Source organism: Pagrus pagrus, assembly GCF_965226575.1.
Source record: "Pagrus pagrus genome assembly, chromosome: 22".
In the NCBI taxonomy this organism is placed as follows: Eukaryota; Metazoa; Chordata; class Actinopteri; order Spariformes; family Sparidae; genus Pagrus; species Pagrus pagrus.
Genome location: NC_140204.1, coordinates 17550571 through 17563676, shown reverse-complemented (window position 1 = coordinate 17563676; position 13106 = coordinate 17550571). Strand labels below are relative to the sequence as shown.

General features: G+C 40.2%; 1 protein-coding gene across 2 annotated transcripts in view; it reads left to right on the top strand.

Moving 5' to 3' along the window:
* dnah2 (dynein, axonemal, heavy chain 2) overlaps positions 1-13106 on the top strand; it is a 96793-nt gene that overhangs the window by 59524 nt on the left and 24163 nt on the right. For both annotated transcript variants that reach the window (XM_084343583.1, XM_084343582.1), the window contains exon 12: positions 8880-8968. The gene's annotated coding sequence lies outside the window, so the exon portion shown is untranslated. The remainder of the gene's footprint in view (positions 1-8879; positions 8969-13106) is intronic.

Below are 13106 nucleotides of genomic sequence, written 5' to 3'. Positions count from 1 at the left end.
CGTACTCACACCGAAACACAAACGTATACAAAAAGACACACAGACCTACCTGCCTAATCTTCCTAATCTCCAGAACGTACACACACTACATATCCATGTACTCATATTGACTCGGTGGCAGCAGGACGGATACATCCAGTGGAACATACTTTCTCATATGTTCTAGATGCTGTCAAAAATGCTCAGAGCAATTGGAGACATAATGCACAAAAACATTGGCTCATATAAACAATGTGCTGTGCAGATATGTTCCCAATTATCTGCTGCATATTTCTCTGATTTTTAACTCATGCCAGATTGGCATCTTTGGAAAACGGAGACTTTTAAACAATTGCGGGATTGTGTATTTTGCTCGAGCGAGTATTCTGCACAGCAGCATTTTTTTTTCTTGTGCAAGAATAACAAAATATGTTGAACAGTATTTGCTGTAGCTTGTTTCCCCCTCATACAGTGTTGTGGAGGTTTGTGCGTGTATCAGGATGTGGTTCTGTTGATGTGCGAGTGCAGGGAGGGCGTCTTGTCGACTCCCTTTTCTCGTCTCTCACCTGTTCCTCACGCCACAAAACCCTGCAGTGGATCAGCACACCTTGCCGTGCAAACATGCCCTCGGGCTGGTGCCACACACACACACATACACACACACATCTAAACTCACACACACATAACAAATTTTCAAAAGTAACAAACACACATTGGGCGGGGGACCTGAAAAATACTCTTTAAAAATGTAAAAGATCCCAGAACCACCAACAAAAGCAACATGAAGCCGAAGAAACATTGCAGACACGGAAACGTTTGCCTCGGTGCATTATAGACACACTCATCAACAGTAGACATTCAGCAGATAATGCTACAGTGCTCATAAAGCTCTTCAAGCCTTTCTGTGTGATGGAAAATGCACACACAGACTCAGCAGGCTAAACAGCATGGCAGTAATGACTGTTCCTCATTGGACATCTGCGTGTGTGCGTGCGTGTGTGTGTGTGTGTAAACTTCCCATTGCTTTGCCCCTTGGCCAAATTCAGCCATGACGCCAATATAACGGGCCAACAGGCTAAACCTTGGCCTGGTGTGCTTAAGTATCCAGATCGATAAGTGTATTACGCTACATGTGGTCTGTGTGTGAGTTTAAAGCAGGTCAGATCAAGCGATCTACATGTACTAAGGGGGGGTTGTGGGTCAATAAGTTTGTGATTTTTAAGTCTCAGAGCTGTTGCTTTGCAGTACATCCATGTGTATTTTATTGCACACATTATCCTAAGGGGATTTATATCTGTCAGCCTATGTAGGAGGTCAATGGTGTTAGTGTGGGTAGATAGATTGCGTGCTCATAATTTGGGTCATAGTTTATCACTATGGGCACAGTAGATATAGTGAGTCACTGCATTGAGTCAGCATCTTATGAGTCTGCGTGTGCGTGTGAGGCTGGGTTAATGGTTCTGAGGAGGTCAGAGCATATGTACAGAATGTGTACCGATTTAGGACATACAGTGTGTCAGTGTATAAACATACTGTTATAGAGAGAGAGCAGCGCTTATGTTGATAAGAGAGAGGGCGCATGCGGCATGATACAAAAACTTTGTAAGCCCAGTGTTACTCTACAGTTATCTGGTTTATCAGTTAAGAAAATAGAGTATGTACATCAGAGCAACAGCTGACTCTTATGAAAGGGTCCAACATGGGTCGAATGTGCATTGCTCCAATAACGTCCACCTTATATTGTTGACGTCTTGTGTATGAAATAGCTGTATTGTCCCAAAAATGCATTTACATAAATCTGGTAATGGGTCACCTCTCGCCTGCGTTCAGGCGGTGTCATTTCCTCTTCCTCTCCATGGGGGATAAGGGAGCTGATCGGGTCTTGTGGGTAGAGTAACAATAATCATGTATGTATTGAGGAAGTGGATCAGATTATTGATTTCATTTGTGATATTTTTTTTATTTCTGTGGCAGCCATTGCAAAACATTACAAGTGGAAATGCTGCTCTTGGTGTTTCACATGATATACATTGATGAGGATGATTTTAATGAACAGAATCATGTGGGGCATATTTGCAAGTCGCACAGGTGCTCCTAGTCATAAAATTTAGTAGCACTGTCTCCAAAAATGGTTGCAAAATGCAACTAAGTGGTCACATTCTGGAGCCCTGCTTTGAAGCACTGTGCTATCATAAGATCAGCCAGTGTTTCCGCCATTTTTGAGCAGAACCATTGTAATCAAGGATGCATCATCAACAAGGGTGTTGGACAATGACCTGTAAAATATGACACACCCCTTTGGTTCGCACCTTAGCTCAAGGAAAACATGCCTTTTTTTATTGTTTCAGGAGGGAACCAACTTCTCGGGTTTCAAACCAATTTATGTTTGGTCGACATGCTTTGGTTTCTAAATGCAAGTAGTTAGTCTATTCCACTGATTGACAGTGGCAGGACACCAACAAGCAAGAAATGTGACAGTGTGCCAACAAAGGCAGACAGGATTAAGACTGCAAGGTAGAAACAATTCAAAATGTCTAAAAAAAAAATTACTTCTTTCAAAGGATTTATGTAGAGGGAAACACAATCAACACAATGTGCTTATTGTGCGAATGCACATAATATACAGAACATTTCTCTATTTACAATCATATTTCAAAAGGCACCTTTAATGTTTCAACAATTAACATCAGTATCACTATATAGCATTACATTTCCATGATGCGCTGGCATTACTCCAAGCTCCTATATGTTTGGCTAACCTTGAGGTTTGTTTACAATCACCATGATTATCTGACTCCTTGTGACCTCTTTTCATCAATGTTAATGTGTTCCCAGGTCTTAGCAAACAAGATTAACAGTTGTTAATTAACATTAACATTAAAATGAGCATGTAAATGTTTTTAAGGAACCATTTACAATAATACTCTATTTATGTACACACAAGAGTGTCTGAATGAATACGGACAGCCCTCAGGAAGCCACAGGGAGATAAAGAAAGGGAGATTTCAGCCTTCTCCCTTCATGCTTGCACACTGGAGGTCAAGTACCACATTTCTCAACCTCAATCTTACTCAAGGGCCTCTCTCTGCTCTCTTTTTTTCCCCTTTCCTCAACTGCCTTTTTATGCTGCCTTTCTTCTCTATAAGATGCAGACAGCACATACTCAATGCCATGGCAGAGCCTGGCTGCAGACGCTGCTCTGTCCGCTGTCTCTATCTTCAGTCTAACGCACATACATACTGTATGCAAAGCCTTTTGTCTCTCGCACTGAAATCAGGTTTTAGAGCACACAAAGGGCAATAGCGTGCTATCATTTACCCTCGAACACACACACACACACACACGCACACGCACACTCTCACCCAGCCCTACCTCTGTGTCCTCTTTGCCCTGTCTGAAATGTATTGTTTAGGTAAATGAGTCTGTGCACCCAGCGGGGGAATCAGCATGAATAAGAACCTGAATGCATTACCCCATTACTCTTCCCCCTCTCTCGCTTTCTCTATCTCTCTTGCTCTTTCTCTCTGTGTGGCCTCTGCCTCGCTCAGCACCCACAGTCCTTGAGAGCTCAAATTGACATTGGAGACCTGGTTATTAATATGTGGGTAGTGGATGTGTGTGTGCGCGTTTTTTGTGAGTTGGTCTGTGTGTGGGTCTGTGCATGTAGATGCAGGGGAGAGTGATAGAGTGCTCTTGTCATTTGTGTGCACTAGATGTTGTGTGATTTGTGTTGAGAGAAAGATGAAGATGTGTTTGTGCGTGTGCATGTGTGTGTGTAAGTGTGTGTGCCCCCATGCAGACAGCCAGACACGGGCAGGCTCTCTAATTAGATAGACAGAGTGGAGCACACCGACTCAGAACAGGAGGAAAGGGATAAAAGAAAGGTTCTATACACCTGCTGAAAACATTACACTGTGCACCTGTGTGTATGTGTGTGGCATTACACTGTGCATGTATTTGTATGTGTATGTCCTGCTGCCTATTCGTGCTCACATGTACATGCCCTTGTGTGCCTCTCTGCATGTATTTTTACCCACCTGTGCAAAGCTCACCTGCGTGCTTTTCTTTGTTCCCTTTTTCTTTTAGTGGCTCCCTGCTTGTGTTTTGTGTCTGTGTGTGCGTGCGTGCGTGCGCGTGCACACATTCGTCAGGTGTCACCCAGCAAGTGTGATCCCCACAGAAAGCTGCTACTGCTGTTGGCATGGTGACGGCTGCAGTACCATGAGACACTGCTGCCATGGTTTCCAGGCACGCCAAGCAGGGGGGAGAGGTCCAGCACTGCATCACTATGTTCCCTTCCTCCATTTGTGTGCGTGCGTGTGTGTGTGTGTGTGTGAGAGAGAGAGAGAGAGAGAGAGAGAGGCCATATTCCCTCCCCACAGCATCTCACAGACCTCTTTGTTAGGATATGGTATTTCTCCTCTCTGGTATACTGTATGCATCAGGAGGTGCACATATGTATTTATTTTGCCTGGCCACGGCACACACCACCTGTTTGTGTGTTTTATTTGTTCACCTCTAAGTGGATCAGCAAGCCATACTTTTGCTCGGAGCCTATGAGCTCCACTCTGGGCCACTGTAATGTTTACATAATGGATATTCCTCTGAAACCTCCGCGTAGAAAGAAGTCTAGTGTAGAGTAAAAGAAAGTGCAAGTGTGTGTGTGTGTGTGTGTGTGTGTGTGTGTGTGTGTAAGCGTCTGTTTGCATATGCATACACATATTCTGTATTCCATCTGAAACATTTCTTAGTGAGTACACTTGAGTCTAATCCAGCAGGGTATTCTTTTCTCTAATGTTAGCAGACAGCAGTACAGCACTGTTGTTTTAAAACTAATTTTTCAGAACTGTTTTTCTATTACTTAAATAGTTGTTGGCAGATGACCCAGTCGAGTTTTTTGGCTCCGACCTGAGTCCTTTAAAGCTGGGTATCTGCCGATATCAAGTCAGATACTCTTATTTATTGACATATTGACATAAAAGCTTACTGCTTAATAAGACATACAGTATTTTTCTTGAGCTACTTTTTCCTAATACTGGAGGTCCTGGCTCATAAATATTAAGTTTATAAGCTTAAATTATTGATATGATATGAATAAAATTTATATCAGGAGGTTCCGACCTCCAGAGTGGGCATGACACATTCTGCTAGAGAGGAGCCATCTCACTACAGAAACACTCAATCCACTTTGTCCACTTCCTTTCCTTAAGTGGTGAGACTGAGTGGAGGTAAAAAGGATAACCTGGTATCTGAATTTTTTGTACACTGCTCTTTGCTAATGATAATTAGTAGGCATTTGCCAACCTTATAGTCAGAACTCAGATTCAAATGAAATATTCTATTCTAGTTTGGCCACAAGACATCTCTATTATTATGATTTCCTGTTGTCCCTTGTGCTTTTTTAATTAACATGCAGTAATGATGAATCATAGGTCAGTTATGCTTTCTGCGTTCATGAGAAGTCGGTCGGGCTAAATGGAATTCTGATGTAGAATGGAAAAGAAATGTCGGGCAACAGTCCTGCCCTCAAGTCATCAAACAATTTTTTATAAGAATATAAACGAAAATTGAAGCGACTAGACATCGAAACACAAGTGTCACAGTAGTCAGTGTCAGAAACACTAGACTTTTACAAAGGGGCTCTGTCTCCAAACCAGCAAGGAGTCGCTTGTGCTCATTGGGAGGTGAGAGCCCCTGCCTGAAGCAATGGCAGCTGGCTTGAGGTTATCTGAGCATGCCCGCTACCTCAGTGTCTGATGAATGTGTCTGTCGGTCACTCTGTCTAGTTTGCTCTCTCTTTGTCTCTTGCTCACTCTATTATTTTGTTTGCTTGTACTACTTATTTATTCTGCTTATTTTCCTTTTGGCTGTTTAACTGTTAAATTATCAAATAATAGATGGGATTCTACTTTGGATGCTAAATACACAGTAAGTCTGTCATTGACTCAATTGCACAACGATTCTTGTTACATTTCTATGTATCACGTCCTCAATTTTCAACATTGCTAGACATAGTGACTTTTTCATCAATCAATACAAACCCTCAGATGAAATCCTTTCAAATCCATCTGCAGTGCATCACAAGTGTGCTGTAATCTACAAAAGTATCATTTTCAGAAAGCAGCTCTAAGACAGGGCACCTCGTGAATGTTCAGCCTCCTCAATTCTGATCAGCTGGGCTCGCTGTATTTTTTTATGGTTGCAGATGTTAGCTTCAGGTGAAAACGGCTAACATGGTTTTGTAATTGTTGTGATACAGATTTTAAACACAGCTTGCGTCTCGTCTAGTTCATGTTCCCCAGAAAGGTCATGAAATTCAAAATGTGGCCAGATGTCTGCTTTTAAAATACTGGGTGCATTTTCTATCACTTGCTGCCTCCCTCAGCCATATCTCCCAACATACAGATGTAACTTTCAACTAATGTTTGCCTACGATTCATTGCAAGAACCAACAGACTTTCTGTACAAATGTATTATTCAGCCAAGAGTGTAAAACAATGACATTTCCTCACTTGTACAACCATCTTTCCTTGTCATTTTTTTTCCTTTTTCCTCTCTATATTCTTTACTCCCTTCAATGTAAAAAGGGTACAACATGTATGGTGAATAGCTGGATGAACCATTTGTTTAATCTGCAGGGACACAGTAATAGGTGAGGGTCATATCAATGCTGTGGCACAGTTAAAAGAGGTGGGTGAAATCCAAGGGAAGGTTAATGTAACATTATGAATCTGCAGACTGCGATATGTGCAGAGAACAGGAGAGTGACTTTGCATTTAAATGTTGATATTAAAGAAAGTATATGTAAATAGTGATCATTAATAACTGATTAAATTTAGCCTGAGAGTGATATTTTTCACCACTATCACATTTTTACACAGTAATGGGTGAGTGAAGCTGACCGACCGATCAGCACAAAGCCTTGGTGGACAGGCTGCTCTCAGATTAGATATCTTATTCTCAGAGTTGGAAGGGTCCACCTGTTAAAAAATATAGTCAGTAGCGTAATCCAAGTATCACAATATTTAAGTAATTTAACTTGATTACTTTCCGTTACTTTTGGATTATCTCAGTACCAAGACTCGAGAAATTGAATGCCAATAAGATTACTTTTATTTAAACTTAAATATTGTGTATTCAGTTTCACTCAACACCAGAGTGATGTGAGACAAGTGTTGTCATGTGTGTGCATGTGCTTGGTTACAGGCTAGTATATCATTCTTTATTTTAAAATTGCAATCTTCTTAGTGATTCCCTTTTTTTACTAAATGTGTCTGTAATCTTATTACATTGTTTTTTTCTGTAGCGTCAAACCAAAATTCACTGGTGAGATATCTTACATACAGTACATGCTGTAACTTAAGTTACATAAGAAATATACTTTTTTTTAAATCCACACCACATTTTTTTCCTAAATCTAACCAAGAAGTTTGGCTGCCTATACCAACCAAACTTTGACCATACGAAGAAAGTCTGGTTTAATTGTTTGGCAGTCATTGGCAATCAACCTATTAAGTCATTCAGGAATGTGGGGTGAGTGAAGTAATCCATAATCAAATGTCAGTGCACTCAACTTTGTACAAAATATTTGCACATTACAAACAAGCAGACTCAGTTAATCCCCTGAACATGCTGTTAGCCCCTCTATAATCTGCCCAGCAGTGTCCTAAAGCACATTGGTTCAGTCTGGTTCTAATGTTTGAACAGGACAACAGTCTGAAGTGTTTCAGCAACCTTCTTTCTTCGCCTCATTTGTGGAACACCAGCACAACGTTTTTTTCAGTCTTTTCTCTGTGACAGCGACCCGGTCCTTTTGATAATTTGGTTTCCTTTTCTTTCTGTCCTTACTTTCATTATCCTCCCTCTGTCATTCGTCTTCTCCCTTTATTCTTCATCCTTCCAGACCATAATTCAAGGAAAGGACCTCAGGTGGCAGCTGCTCACGAGATACAACTTTGATAACATTACCTTGCTTGGAAATCCACCTTTGCCTGACTCTACTGAAGTCTTCAGAAGTCATTTTTTCAAAACACAAGGGTGCAGAAGACAATTGGCACACGAATATTCCATACACAAAAATGTCAAATACCATGGAAAGCAAGGTGGACACTTTTTTCTTTTGGTTTTATGAAAGAAATGAAATGATGCTAACACAATGACATTTATTACTTGATTTAAGAAAAAATCATTTTTTCATAAACCACATGATAACTGCTTTTCTTACATGGTCGAAAAATCTTATAAGCCAGGATTTATCTGATTTTCTGCCTGAAGGCCACATTTATTGAGTGTGCCACAGGAGCAGGACTGCTGATCAAGCCCCATTTCATCATTTTACAACATGATGAATCAGATGTTCAGGATCAACTGGCCTGTGATGCTAGATCAGCAGGGGGACTCGGGTTATAAGGACATCATATTCGCCTCATGGATGCCATTTATTAAGATTTAATCAAGTATCTCAGAAGAGGACTCCGAGGCAATAGGACAGACGGATCTAAAGTAGAACCTTTGGGTAAAATGTGACCCTTCTTTGACCCACATCCACCCACCTTCTGCTTATCAACAAAGCACTCTGATAATAAAGATGTTAACCCCTACGTGCTTAAATCATCAATCATCTCATGATGTATTTTTGATGTGTGGGATCATAAGATTGAGATAGGGATGTACCGGTAGGTTTAAATCAGCTGCGCTTTATCTGTTAAAGGCCTGAATAAATGGGACAAACGACAAAAATGCCAATGAATGTGTACAGAGCACTGACAACACTGATAAGGGTGGTGTTATGGTGATAGATCTGAGTGTAATCATGATGACATTGGTGGTAATGAACACTATAAAGACTGTAATGGTGATGAGTATGAGCACCATTTTTGTTTTGTGTGCATGTACTGTAGGTTCAGGTGTATGGTGGCGAGAAGACCACATCCGAACGACTGCTATTTAGTCTGAAGAAAAGGAGACACATGCATCAGGGATTAAGCAGGTAAATCTTTTTCCGACCCTTTTTTTTAAATCTCCCTCTCTGCTTCTGCATTTCTGACATTTTGACAATATGAACTGACACTGACGAATTGACACACTTCCATCTTCCTCTGAAGGTCATAGAAAATAAGCTGCATTTTAAAGCAATTCAAATGGATTTTCCCATTTTGAAGCCAATTTGATGACCAATTTGATATTCAGTATTTTTCATCTGCGCTATTCTCTTTCCATCCACCATGATTTTGTTATATTACGAATATCCCTGCTGAACTAGATATTATGCCTCTGCATCTCCGCTAAATGTTGATTTGTCATCACTGACAGATATTAAGTACTTTATATTGTAAAGAAAAAAATGAAGCCGAAAATTAATGGAAACTACTCACACATTCTGCATTAAAGTCTGGTAAAATTGTTGTCAAGGTAAGTGACCATGTGGCATTTGTCCTCATTTAGTTAACGCAAGAAAATAAACTGCGTACTGTGCCACTGAAGTATTTGACACTATAGAAGTTCACTCTGGGACTGACAATGACATATTAGGCGAAAAGTTTCTATGGTTGAATAAATCTGGAACGCTAAATGCAAGATAACTGTTGTGCCATGCAGCGTCTTAATGGCGACTTAATAAACTCATGGGACCAGAGTTTAGGTTAGACTTTCTTGCTGATGGAGAATTTGGCTTTTATTATTACAAAATTCCAGTCATATGGAACAAGTGTCAGACATGTTTTATGTAGCCATAGTCATTTAAACAGCAATGAAACACAAAACACAAAGATGCTGTAATCCACTTTAATATGTCCTACCTGCCCTCTTACAAATGGTGCAGAATATCACAGCACAGTGGGCCTGTGGAGCAGAGTTCGTGTGCACAAGTTGTCTGGGCCAAGTGTCATATTAACAAGCGGTGCAGTGCCTCGACTAGCCCTGAAAAGTTGAGAATATTTTAACTGTTATGCAAGTCCAAAACCTGCTGGGTGTGCTGTACCTCTCGGAAACTTTGTTTTGCCAGGGATGTATCTTGGGGTGATTGGCTGCCCAGCTGAAGTTCTCTGGTTTTAAACATCTTCAGTTTTTTTGGCTGTTGTCATCTTCCATGTCTTGAGGAGCAGGAGCTTGATGCTTTTCTGTGATCTTGCAGGCCTTTGCTGTAGTATTTGTTGCCCCATCAGCTTGGTTTTTTTCAGTTTTTTTTATTAAACTGGCCTGGGGTGTCTTCTTCGCCTTGGACATTTCATACTAGTATTAACTGCTGTCAAGCCAAAGTGAGGGGCTGTTGCTGGGGTAGCTGACTTTTGAATGAAATGCTTGTACAAGGAGAAAAACAAAACTTGTGCATTACATAAGTTTATATTTAATTTGTCTTGGCAACGTTTATAGTTTGCATAATATTAGATTATTTAATATGCTGTAAATTAATTAATTTATTTGGCGTATTTCCCACTGGACAGTTTGGCAGTTGATGTTTACACCTGCTGGACTACACTTGTTAATGGCAAAAAGCCAGCATATGCCAGCTAACGTAAAGCCTGCAAGGAACAGACAAACAGGAGACTGCAGAGCTGAGGCAGTCTCTGCCTCACTGTCGATCATTTGACAGTGTGAGAAGCGGTCACGCATGCCGAAATGTATAAAGCACTGGCTTTTGGGCAGACAGAAACACAGATAGCATCTGTCTCAGTATTCAGGAAAGGCAGCGAACTAAGGAGCAAACTATACTTTGAAACCTACTATTTGAACTATTTTATGTGTAATCCTGAGACAAATGCCGAGTAATGGCAATTTTAAATAAAATATACAGTATATAATTCATTAATGTATGAATCCTGCATAAGAAGAAATTATTGAAGACACAAGTATCATCTAATTTCAAATTTTCTTTGGCACTGTTTTCTCTGGCCACCCATCACTGACATTTTCTGACAAGTAAAATGTAAACTTAAATCTTTTCTAATGAAGAGAGGCTCAGTTTAGAATATACAATATGGTAGACTGCTGAGCCTTAGCTGTAACTCTGTCCCACATGTTGGTGCTGCTTAAAGGGCATCTAAAGGGTTCGTGTCTGGGATGTCAATGGAAGCTGGGTGATGCTGGTTGATGTTAATGATGTCAATACCCATGAATTTGAAAGGTTGAAGATACTGTATAATGGGAAAAAAAATGCACTGAGGGAAGGAAGTAAAGATAAAAGAAATCAAATAATAAATGTTGATTGAGAGCAGGAGGAAAAAGCATGGATTGGAAAACGGACACCTAAAACTGATACCTCTGAGAGTGGTTGTTAATTCTCATTTAGAAGTTTGTTCGATGGGATGACGGCTGTAAGCCATGCTGCGGAAATGAATTGTAAAACATCCCTGCGTCATATTCCACAACTGCTATTTAATGACATTTAAAAGCCAAAATCAATTGCTTGATAGAACAAGAGGTTGTAGATTAATAGTTTCACACACTCAACAGTTTCTGTCAATAAGATAAACATTTAAAAAGACTGGTAGAGCAGTAACACCCTCTCTCCGCTTACATCTTTTCCCCATGTTATCAGCCTTTCTCACTCCTCTCCAACAGTCAATGCAATGCTGGCCTGTCTAACGGCAGGATTTGATTTTTGCCTCAACCTGTCACCAATGACATGTCCAGAGGCTCAAAAAAACTGTTAGCCAGCGTACAGTTAGCATGATTTTATCAATAGCATTCACTTTTGACCAGTGACAGCCTGAGATCAAAACACAGGCCTGGCATTTAAGACCGACAGTGGCCCAGTTTCCAAAGCGACCAGTAACCCCCATTTCTGACAAACTACATTGAAATTGAGGTGGGATACCCTATGAAATCACACAACCAAGAATTTGTTCTATCACAAAACAGATTAATCAGTTTCAGGCTGGCAAGGCAATGGTACCCAAAACTGTTGTTGTCCACCTTTGACTTGAAAGATTATAAGAGGAGGAGTGACACTCTTAACAACAGCAAACAATGCTAGTGAGGGCTGTTTCAACACGCTAAAACAATGTTCAGCTGTTTACATTATAATGCATTATGCTCAGATGTATTTGAAATGGCATTGATCTTCAGCATCCCATCCCACCTTTACAGCTACAATTCAACCACTAGCTTTAGGATCACTTCATAACTTGTCCATAAGCAGCAAGGCCCCTGATGCCTGAAGATGAAACCTTGAGTGTTAAAACGTTTGTCCATCATTTGACAGTCTAACATTAGCAACAAGGGCATCATGAGGAAATAAGTTTGAAGAAGAAAGGGCTGATATAAAGTGTTTGGGGCCAAAATAAATCATTCAAATACAATTATAAAAGACAAGTAATGACAGTAAAGTATCTCTCTATCTAAGAACTAAAAACACTGGGTAAAGTGGCAGCGTTACTGTATCGCTAAAAAATGCAAGCGAAACAGTCTTGTTGTGACTTTTCGATTAAATTGCACACAATAGTAGGATGACCACCACAAGTTTATATCAATGCGCTCAACTCCTTTTATTCGCATAGCGGTAGAGGATGGAGACACACATTAATTTACATTTTCTTTTGTAGATTTTCTGAAAACTCTGAAGGTTAACCTTACGATGGAAAACAGGCTAGTGTCTGCTCAACCTAACTTGTGTGTTATAGAGGATAACAGGCTGACTTAGCCTTCTGGCCATATTAGCCTCATTTGATAGAATGGGAATTGCTATTTTTGGCAGGGGTCATTTCAACATGACGTTTATGGGCCAAACAGGTTGGGCTTGGAAGAAAGACACTAATGCATGTATTGTAGGCAGTGATTGAATGTAACTAAGTACATTTACTCAAGTGCTATACAAAAGTAAAATTTTGAGGTACTTGTACTCTCCTTAAATACTTATATTTTCTGCTACTTACAGTATATATCTCTGTACCTCTCACTTGTACCAAAGTAATATTATACCATATCTTTACTTTCACTCAAGGGCACTGTTTGTGGGCTGTGCAATATATGGGTTAAGTGAGCAAGTACAATGGGGTCCATCTTGAAACACTGTATTGTGTATTCTTAGTTAATTAGAACCATGAAACTGACAGACAAGTACTTTGCATGTACCTACAATTACTTGGCAAACTATGGATGGTTTGTTATTGTTTCATTTACTAACAGAT